We start from the raw sequence: 11049 nt of genomic DNA, 5'->3' as shown, positions 1-11049 counted from the left end.
CTTGTTGTTCTTCTTCTGCACAGCTAAGCTGGAAGTGGCATTTGCAGCTCGCAATAGTGCAGAGTTATCTCAAAGAATGGGGCCACGGTGTTTCTGTATCTCTATTATGTTGGTGCGGCTTCGGAACTTTTAAATATCTCGATATATCTCGAAAACTACGCTTCTGATCAAAAAATATCATAGAACATAAATTGTAGGAAACATAATTCTCTACAAAAAAGGTCTCTTAACATTTTGCCATAGCTCGCTTTGTTTCCGAGATATTTGCAGATATATCTCAAGGGAAGGGGCCTGACGGACATATTTCGAGATATTTCTTCTTCTTGTTGTTCTTCTTCTGCACAGCTAAGCTGGAAGTGGCATTTGCAGCTCGCAATAGTGCAGAGTTATCTCAAAGAAAGGGGCCACGGTGTTTCTGTATCTCTATTATGTTGGTGCGGCTTCGGAACTTTTAAATATCTTGATATATCTCGAGAACTACGCATCTGATCAAAAAATATCATAGAACATAAAAAGTAGGAAACATAATTCTCTACAAAAAAGGTCTCTTAACATTTTGCCATAGCTCGCTTCGTTTCCGAGATATTTGCAGATATATCTCAAGGGAAGGGGCCTGACGGACATATTTCGAGATATCTCTTCTTCTTGTTGTTCTTCTTCTGCACAGCTAAGCTGGAAGTGGCATTTGCAGCTCGCAATAGTGCAGAGTTATCTCAAAGAAAGGGGCCACGGTGTTTCTGTATCTCTATTATGTTGGTGCGGCTTCGGAACTTTTAAATATCTTGATATATCTCGAGAACTACGCATCTGATCAAAAAATATCATAGAACATAAATAGTAGGAAACTTAATTCTCTACAAAAAAGGTCTCTTAACATTTTGCCATAGCTCGCTTCGTTTCCGAGATATTTGCACATTTATCTCAAGGGAAGGGGCCTGACGGACATATTTCGAGATATTTCTTCTTCTTGTTGTTCTTCTTCTGCACAGCTAAGCTGGAAGTGGCATTTGCGGCTCGCACTAGTGCAGAGTTACCTCAAAGAAAGGGGCCACGGTGTTTCTGTATCCCTATTATGTTGGTGCGGCTTCGGAACTTTTAAATATCTCGATATATCTCGAAAACTACGCTTCGGATCAAAAAATATCATAGAACATAAATTGTAGGAAACATAATTCTCTACAAAAGATGTCTCTTAACATTTTGCCATAGCTCGCTTCGTTTCCGAGATATTTGCAGATTCAGCTCAAAGGAACTGGCCTGACGGACATATTTCGAGATATTTCTTCTTCTTGTTGTTCTTCCTCTGCACAGCTAAGCTGGAAGTGGCATTTGCGGCTCGCACTAGTGCAGAGTTATCTCAAAGAAAGGGGCCACGGTGTTTCTGTATCTCTATTATGTTGGTGCGGCTTCGGAACTTTTAAATATCCTGATATATCTCGAGAACTACGCATCTGATCAAAAAATATCATAGAACATAAAAAGTAGGAAACTTAATTCTCTACAAAAAAGGTCTCTTAACATTTTGCCATAGCTCGCTTCGTTTCCGAGATATTTGCAGATTTATCTCAAGGGAAGGGGCCTGACGGACATATTTCGAGATATTTCTTCTTCTTGTTGTTCTTCTTCTGCACAGCTAAGCTGGAAGTGGCATTTGCGGCTCGCACTAGTGCAGAGTTATCTCAAAGAAAGGGGCCACGGTGTTTCTGTATCTCTATTATGTTGGTGCGGCTTCGGAACTTTTAAATATCTCGATATATCTCGAAAACTACGCTTCTGATCAAAAAATATCATAGAACATAAATTGTAGGAAACAGAATTCTCTACAAAAAAGGTCTCTTAACATTTTGCCATAGCTCGCTTCGTTTCCGAGATATTTGCAGATATATCTCAAGGGAAGGGGCCTGACGGACATATTTCGAGATATTTCTTCTTCTTGTTGTTCTTCTTCTGCACAGCTAAGCTGGAAGTGGCATTTGCGGCTCGCACTAGTGCAGAGTTATCTCAAAGAAAGGGGCCACGGTGTTTCTGTATCCCTATTATGTTGGTGCGGCTTCGGAACTTTTAAATATCTCGATATATCTCGAAAACTACCCTTCTGATCAAAAAATATCATAGAACATAAATTGTAGGAAACATAATGCTCTATAAAAAACGTCTCTTAACATTTTGCCATAGCTCGCTTCGTTTCCGAGATATTTGCAGATTCAGCTCAAAGGAACAGGCCTGACGGACATATTTCGAGATATTTCTTCTTCTTGTTGTTCTTCTTCTGCACAGCTAAGCTGGAAGTGGCATTTGCAGCTCGCAATAGTGCAGAGTTATCTCAAAGAAAGGGGCCACGGTGTTTCTGTATCTCTATTATGTTGGTGCGGCTTCGGAACTTTTAAATTTCTTGATATATCTCGAGAACTACGCATCTGATCAAAAAATATCATAGAACATAAAAAGTAGGAAACATAATTCTCTACAAAAAAGGTCTCTTAACATTTTGCCATAGCTCGCTTCGTTTCCGAGATATTTGCAGATATATCTCAAGGGAAGGGGCCTGACGGACATATTTCGAGATATCTCTTCTTCTTGTTGTTCTTCTTCTGCACAGCTAAGCTGGAAGTGGCATTTGCAGCTCGCAATAGTGCAGAGTTATCTCAAAGAAAGGGGCCACGGTGTTTCTGTATCTCTATTATGTTGGTGCGGCTTCGGAACTTTTAAATATCTTGGTATATCTCGAGAACTACGCATCTGATAAAAAAATATCATAGAACATAAAAAGTAGGAAACATAATTCTCTACAAAAGGGTCTCTTAACATTTTGCCATAGCTCGCTTCGTTTCCGAGATATTTGCAGATTCAGCTCAAAGGAACTGGCCTGACGGACATATTTCGAGATATTTCTTCTTCTTGTTGTTCTTCCTCTGCACAGCTAAGCTGGAAGTGGCATTTGCAGCTCGCAATAGTGCAGAGTTATCTCAAAGAAAGGGGCCACGGTGTTTCTGTATCTCTATTATGTTGGGGCGGTTTCGGAACTTTTAAATATCTTGATATATCTCGAGAACTACGCATCTGATCAAAAAATATCATAGAACATAAAAAGTAGGAAACTTAATTCTCTACAAAAAAGGTCTCTTAACATTTTGCCATAGCTCGCTTCGTTTCCGAGATATTTGCAGATTCAGCTCAAAGGAACTGGCCTGACGGACATATTTCGAGATATTTCTTCTTCTTGTTGTTCTTCCTCTGCACAGCTAAGCTGGAAGTGGCATTTGCAGCTCGCAATAGTGCAGAGTTATCTCAAAGAAAGGGGCCACGGTGTTTCTGTATCCCTATTATGTTGGTGCGGCTTCGGAACTTTTAAATATCTCGATATATCTCGAAAACTACGCTTCTGATCAAAAAATATCATAGAACATAAATTGTAGGAAACTTAATTCTCTACAAAAAAGGTCTCTTAACATTTTGCCATAGCTCTCTTCGTTTCCGAGATATTTGCAGATTTATCTCAAGGGAAGGGGCCTGACGGACATATTTCGAGATATTTCTTCTTCTTGTTGCTCTTCTTCTGCACAGCTAAGCTGGAAGTGGCATTTGCAGCTCGCAATAGTGCAGAGTTATCTCAAAGAAAGGGGCCACGGTGTGTCTGTATCTCTATTATGTTGGTGCGGCTTCGGAACTTTTAAATATCTTGGTATATCTCGAGAACTACGCATCTGATCAAAAAATATCATAGGACATAAAAAGTAGGAAACATAATTCTCTACAAAAAAGGTCTCTTAAGATTTTGCCATAGCTCGCTTCGTTTCCGAGATATTTGCAGATTTATCTCAAGGGAAGGGGCCTGACGGACATATTTCGAGATATTTCTTTTTCCTGTTGTTCTTCTTCTGCACAGCTAAGCTGGAAGTGGCATTTGCAGCTCGCAATAGTGCAGAGTTATCTCAAAGAAAGGGGCCACGGTGTTTCTGTATCTCTATTATGTTGGTGCGGCTTCGGAACTTTTAAATATCTTGGTATATCTCGAGAACTACGCATCTGATCAAAAAATATCATAGAACATAAAAAGTAGGAAACATAATTCTCTACAAAAAAGGTCTCTTAACATTTTGCCATAGCTCGCTTCGTTTCCGAGATATTTGCAGATATATCTCAAGGGAAGGGGCCTGACGGACATATTTCGAGATATCTCTTCTTCTTGTTGTTCTTCTTCTGCACAGCTAAGCTGGAAGTGGCATTTGCAGCTCGCAATAGTGCAGAGTTATCTCAAAGAAAGGGGCCACGGTGTTTCTGTATCTCTATTATGTTGGTGCGGCTTCGGAACTTTTAAATATCTTGATATATCTCGAGAACTACGCATCTGATCAAAAAATATCATACAACATAAAAAGTAGGAAACTTAATTCTCTACAAAAAAGGTCTCTTAACATTTTGCCATAGCTCGCTTCGTTTCCGAGATATTTGCAGATTTATCTCAAGGGAAGGGGCCTGACGGACATATTTCGAGATATTTCTTCTTCTTGTTGTTCTTCTTCTGCACAGCTAAGCTGGAAGTGGCATTTGCGGCTCGCACTAGTGCAGAGTTATCTCAAAGAAAGGGGCCACGGTGTTTCTGTATCCCTATTATGTTGGTGCGGCTTCGGAACTTTTAAATATCTCGATATATCTCGAAAACTACGCTTCTGATCAAAAAATATCATAGAACATAAATTGTAGGAAACTTAATTCTCTACAAAAAAGGTCTCTTAACATTTTGCCATAGCTCTCTTCGTTTCCGAGATATTTGCAGATTTATCTCAAGGGAAGGGGCCTGACGGACATATTTCGAGATATTTCTTCTTCTTGTTGCTCTTCTTCTGCACAGCTAAGCTGGAAGTGGCATTTGCAGCTCGCAATAGTGCAGAGTTATCTCAAAGAAAGGGGCCACGGTGTTTCTGTATCTCTATTATGTTGGTGCGGCTTCGGAACTTTTAAATATCTTGATATATCTCGAGAACTACGCATCTGATCAAAAAATATCATAGAACATAAAAAGTAGGAAACTTAATTCTCTGCAAAAAAGGTCTCTTAAGATTTTGCCATAGCTCGCTTCGTTTCCGAGATATTTGCAGATTTATCTCAAGGGAAGGGGCCTGACGGACATATTTCGAGATATTTCTTTTTCCTGTTGTTCTTCTTCTGCACAGCTAAGCTGGAAGTGGCATTTGCAGCTCGCAATAGTGCAGAGTTATCTCAAAGAAAGGGGCCACGGTGTTTCTGTATCTCTATTATGTTGGTGCGGCTCCGGAACTTTTAAATATCTTGATATATCTCGAGAACTACGCATCTGATCAAAAAATATCATAGAACATAAAAAGTAGGAAACTTAGTTCTCTACAAAAAAGGTCTCTTAACATTTTGCCATAGCTCGCTTCATTTCCGAGATATTTGCAGATTTATCTCAAGGAAAGGGGCCTGACGGACATATTTCGAGATATTTCTTCTTCTTGTTGTTCTTCTTCTGCACAGCTAAGCTGGAAGTGGCATTTGCAGCTCGCAATAGTGCAGAGTTATCTCAAAGAAAGGGGCCACGGTGTTTCTGTATCTCTATTATGTTGGTGCGGCTTCGGAACTTTTAAATATCTTGGTATATCTCGAGAACTACGCATCTGATCAAAAAATATCATAGGACATAAAAAGTAGGAAACATAATTCTCTACAAAAAAGGTCTTTTAAGATTTTGCCATAGCTCGCTTCGTTTCCGAGATATTTGCAGATTTATCACAAGGGAAGGGGCCTGACGGACATATTTCGAGATATTTCTTTTTCCTGTTGTTCTTCTTCTGCACAGCTAAGCTGGAAGTGGCATTTGCAGCTCGCAATAGTGCAGAGTTATCTCAAAGAAAGGGGCCACGGTGTTTCTGTATCTCTATTATGTTGGTGCGGCTTCGGAACTTTTAAATATCTTGGTATATCTCGAGAACTACGCATCTGATCAAAAAATATCATAGAACATAAAAAGTAGGAAACATAATTCTCTACAAAAAAGGTCTCTTAACATTTTGCCATAGCTCGCTTCGTTTCCGAGATATTTGCAGATATATCTCAAGGGAAGGGGCCTGACGGACATATTTCGAGATATTTCTTCTTCTTGTTGTTCTTCTTCTGCACAGCTAAGCTGGAAGTGGCATTTGCAGCTCGCAATAGTGCAGAGTTATCTCAAAGAAAGGGGCCACGGTGTTTCTGTATCTCTATTATGTTGGTGCGGCTTCGGAACTTTTAAATATCTCGATATATCTCGAAAACTACGCTTCTGATCAAAAAATATCATAGAACATAAATTGTAGGAAACATATTTCTCTACAAAAAAGTCTCTTAACATTTTGCCATAGCTCGCTTCGTTTCCGAGATATTTGCAGATATATCTCAAGGGAAGGGGCCTGACGGACATATTTCGAGATATTTCTTCTTCTTGTTGTTCTTCTTCTGCACAGCTAAGCTGGAAGTGGCATTTGCAGCTCGCAATAGTGCAGAGTTATCTCAAAGAAAGGGGCCACGGTGTTTCTGTATCTCTATTATGTTGGTGCGGCTTCGGAACTTTTAAATATCTTGATATATCTCGAGAACTACGCATCTGATCAAAAAATATCATAGAACATAAAAAGTAGGAAACATAATTCTCTACAAAAAAGGTCTCTTAACATTTTGCCATAGCTCGCTTCGTTTCCGAGATATTTGCAGATATATCTCAAGGGAAGGGGCCTGACGGACATATTTCGAGATATCTCTTCTTCTTGTTGTTCTTCTTCTGCACAGCTAAGCTGGAAGTGGCATTTGCAGCTCGCAATAGTGCAGAGTTATCTCAAAGAAAGGGGCCACGGTGTTTCTGTATCTCTATTATGTTGGTGCGGCTTCGGAACTTTTAAATATCTTGATATATCTCGAGAACTACGCATCTGATCAAAAAATATCATAGAACATAAATAGTAGGAAACTTAATTCTCTACAAAAAAGGTCTCTTAACATTTTGCCATAGCTCGCTTCGTTTCCGAGATATTTGCACATTTATCTCAAGGGAAGGGGCCTAACGGACATATTTCGAGATATTTCTTCTTCTTGTTGTTCTTCTTCTGCACAGCTAAGCTGGAAGTGGCATTTGCAGCTCGCAATAGTGCAGAGTTATCTCAAAGAAAGGGGCCACGGTGTTTCTGTATCTCTATTATGTTGGTGCGGCTTCGGAACTTTTAAATATCTTGGTATATCTCGAGAACTACGCATCTGATAAAAAAATATCATAGAACATAAAAAGTAGGAAACATAATTCTCTACAAAAAAGGTCTCTTAACATTTTCCCATAGCTCGCTTCGTTTCCGAGATATTTGCAGATATATCTCAAGGGAAGGGGCCTGACGGACATATTTCGAGATATCTCTTCTTCTTGTTGTTCTTCTTCTGCACAGCTAAGCTGGAAGTGGCATTTGCAGCTCGCAATAGTGCAGAGTTATCTCAAAGAAAGGGGCCACGGTGTTTCTGTATCTCTATTATGTTGGTGCGGCTTCGGAACTTTTAAATATCTCGATATATCTCGAAAACTACGCTTCTGATCAAAAAATATCATAGAACATAAATTGTAGGAAACATAATTCTCTACGAAAAAGGTCTCTTAACATTTTGCCATAGCTCGCTTCGTTTCCGAGATATTTGCAGATATATCTCAAGGGAAGGGGCCTGACGGACATATTTCGAGATATTTCTTCTTCTTGTTGTTCTTCTTCTGCACAGCTAAGCTGGAAGTGGCATTTGCAGCTCGCAATAGTGCAGAGTTATCTCAAAGAAAGGGGCCACGGTGTTTCTGTATCTCTATTATGTTGGTGCGGCTTCGGAACTTTTAAATATCTTGATATATCTCGAGAACTACGCATCTGATCAAAAAATATCATAGAACATAAAAAGTAGGAAACATAATTCTCTACAAAAAAGGTCTCTTAACATTTTGCCATAGCTCGCTTCGTTTCCGAGATATTTGCAGATATATCTCAAGGGAAGGGGCCTGACGGACATATTTCGAGATATCTCTTCTTCTTGTTGTTCTTCTTCTGCACAGCTAAGCTGGAAGTGGCATTTGCAGCTCGCAATAGTGCAGAGTTATCTCAAAGAAAGGGGCCACGGTGTTTCTGTATCTCTATTATGTTGGTGCGGCTTCGGAACTTTTAAATATCTTGATATATCTCGAGAACTACGCATCTGATCAAAAAATATCATAGAACATAAATAGTAGGAAACTTAATTCTCTACAAAAAAGGTCTCTTAACATTTTGCCATAGCTCGCTTCGTTTCCGAGATATTTGCACATTTATCTCAAGGGAAGGGGCCTAACGGACATATTTCGAGATATTTCTTCTTCTTGTTGTTCTTCTTCTGCACAGCTAAGCTGGAAGTGGCATTTGCAGCTCGCAATGGTGCAGAGTTATCTCAAAGAAAGGGGCCACGGTGTTTCTGTATCTCTATTATATTGGTGCGGCTTCGGAACTTTTAAATATCTTGATATATCTCGAGAACTACGCATCTGATGAAAAAATATTATAGAACATAAAAAGTAGGAAACTTAATTCTCTACAAAAAAGGTCTCTTAAGATTTTGCCATAGCTCGCTTCGTTTCCGAGATATTTGCAGATTTATCTCAAGGGAAGGGGCCTAACGGACATATTTCGAGATATTTCTTCTTCTTGTTGTTCTTCCTCTGCACAGCTAAACTGGAAGTAGCATTTCCAGCTCGCAACAGTGCAGAGTTATCTCAAAGAGAGGGGCCACGGTGTTTCTGTATCTCTATTATGTTGGTGCGGCTTCGGAACTTTTAAATGTCTTGATATATCTCGAGAACTACGCATCTGATCAAAAAATATCATAGAACATAAAAAGTAGGAAACATAATTCTCTACAAAAAAGGTCTCTTAACATTTTGCCATAGCTCGCTTCGTTTCCGAGATATTTGCAGATATATCTCAAGGGAAGGGGCCTGACGGACATATTTCGAGATATCTCTTCTTCTTGTTGTTCTTCTTCTGCACAGCTAAGCTGGAAGTGGCATTTGCAGCTCGCAATAGTGCAGAGTTATCTCAAAGAAAGGGGCCGGGGTGTTTCTGTATCTCTATTATGTTGGTGCGGCTTCGGAACTTTTAAATATCTTGATATATCTCGAGAACTACGCATCTGATCAAAAAATATCATAGAACATAAATAGTAGGAAACTTAATTCTCTACAAAAAAGGTCTCTTAACATTTTGCCATAGCTCGCTTCGTTTCCGAGATATTTGCACATTTATCTCAAGGGAAGGGGCCTAACGGACATATTTCGAGATATTTCTTCTTCTTGTTGTTCTTCTTCTGCACAGCTAAGCTGGAAGTGGCATTTGCAGCTCGCAATAGTGCAGAGTTATCTCAAAGAAAGGGGCCACGGTGTTTCTGTATCTCTATTATGTTGGTGCGGCTTCGGAACTTTTAAATATCTTGATATATCTCGAGAACTACGCTTCTGATCAAAAAATATCATAGAAGATAAAAAGTAGGAAACTTGATTTTCTACAAAAAAGGTCTCTTAACATTTTGCCATAGCTCGCTTCGTTTCCGAGATATTTGCACATTTATCTCAAGGGAAGGGGCCTAACGGACATATTTCGAGATATTTCTTCTTCTTGTTGTTCTTCTTCTGCACAGCTAAGCTGGAAGTGGCATTTGCAGCTCGCAATAGTGCAGAGTTATCTCAAAGAAAGGGGCCACGGTGTTTCTGTATCTCTATTATGTTGGTGCGGCTTCGGAACTTTTAAATATCTTGATATATCTCGAGAACTACGCATCTGATCAAAAAATATTATAGAACATAAAAAGTAGGAAACTTAATTCTCTACAAAAAAGGTCTCTTAAGATTTTGCCATAGCTCGCTTCGTTTCCGAGATATTTGCAGATTTATCTCAAGGGAAGGGGCCTAACGGACATATTTCGAGATATTTCTTCTTCTTGTTGTTCTTCTTCTGCACAGCTAAACTGGAAGTGGCATTTCCAGCTCGCAATAGTGCAGAGTTATCTCAAAGAGAGGGGCCACGGTGTTTCTGTATCTCTATTATGTTGGTGCGGCTTCGGAACTTTTAAATGTCTTGATATATCTCGAGAACTACGCATCTGATCAAAAAATATCATCGAACATAAATAGTAGGAAACTTAATTCTCTACAAAAAAGGTCTCTCAACATTTTGCCATAGCTCGCTTCGTTTCCGAGATATTTGCACATTTATCTCAAGGGAAGGGGCCTAACGGACATATTTCGAGATATTTCTTCTTCTTGTTGTTCTTCTTCTGCACAGCTAAGCTGGAAGTGGCATTTGCGGCTCGCACTAGTGCAGAGTTATCTCAAAGAAAGGGGCCACGGTGTTTCTGTATCTCTATTATGTTGGTGCGGCTTCGGAACTTTTAAATATCTCGATATATCTCGAAAACTACGCTTCTGATCAAAAAATATCATAGAACATAAATTGTAGGAAACATATTTCTCTACAAAAAAGTCTGTTAACATTTTGCCATAGCTCGCTTCGTTTCCGAGATATTTGCAGATATATCTCAAGGGAAGGGGCCTGACGGACATATTTCGAGATATTTCTTCTTCTTGTTGTTCTTTTTCTGCACAGCTAAGCTGGAAGTGGCATTTGCAGCTCGCAATAGTGCAGAGTTATCTCAAAGAAAGGGGCCACGGTGTTTCTGTATCTCTATTATGTTGGTGCGGCTTCGGAACTTTTAAATATCTTGATATATCTCGAGAACTACGCATCTGATCAAAAAATATCATAGAAGATAAAAAGTAGGAAACTTAATTCTCTACAAAAAAGGTCTCTTAACATTTTGCCATAGCTCGCTTGGTTTCCGAGATATTTGCAGATATATCTCAAGGGAAGGGGCCTGACGGACATATTTCGAGATATTTCTTCTTCTTGTTGTTCTTCTTCTGCACAGCTAAGCTGGAAGTGGCATTTGCAGCTCGCAATAGTGCAGAGTTATCTCAAAGAAAGGGGCCACGGTGTTTCTGTATCTCTA

The sequence above is a fragment of the Osmia lignaria genome, unplaced genomic scaffold (assembly GCF_051020975.1).
Source record: "Osmia lignaria lignaria isolate PbOS001 unplaced genomic scaffold, iyOsmLign1 scaffold0005, whole genome shotgun sequence".
Lineage (NCBI taxonomy): Eukaryota > Metazoa > Arthropoda > Insecta > Hymenoptera > Megachilidae > Osmia > Osmia lignaria.
The sequence above is the reverse complement of the archived record's forward strand: the minus strand, read 5'-3'. Positions refer to the sequence as shown.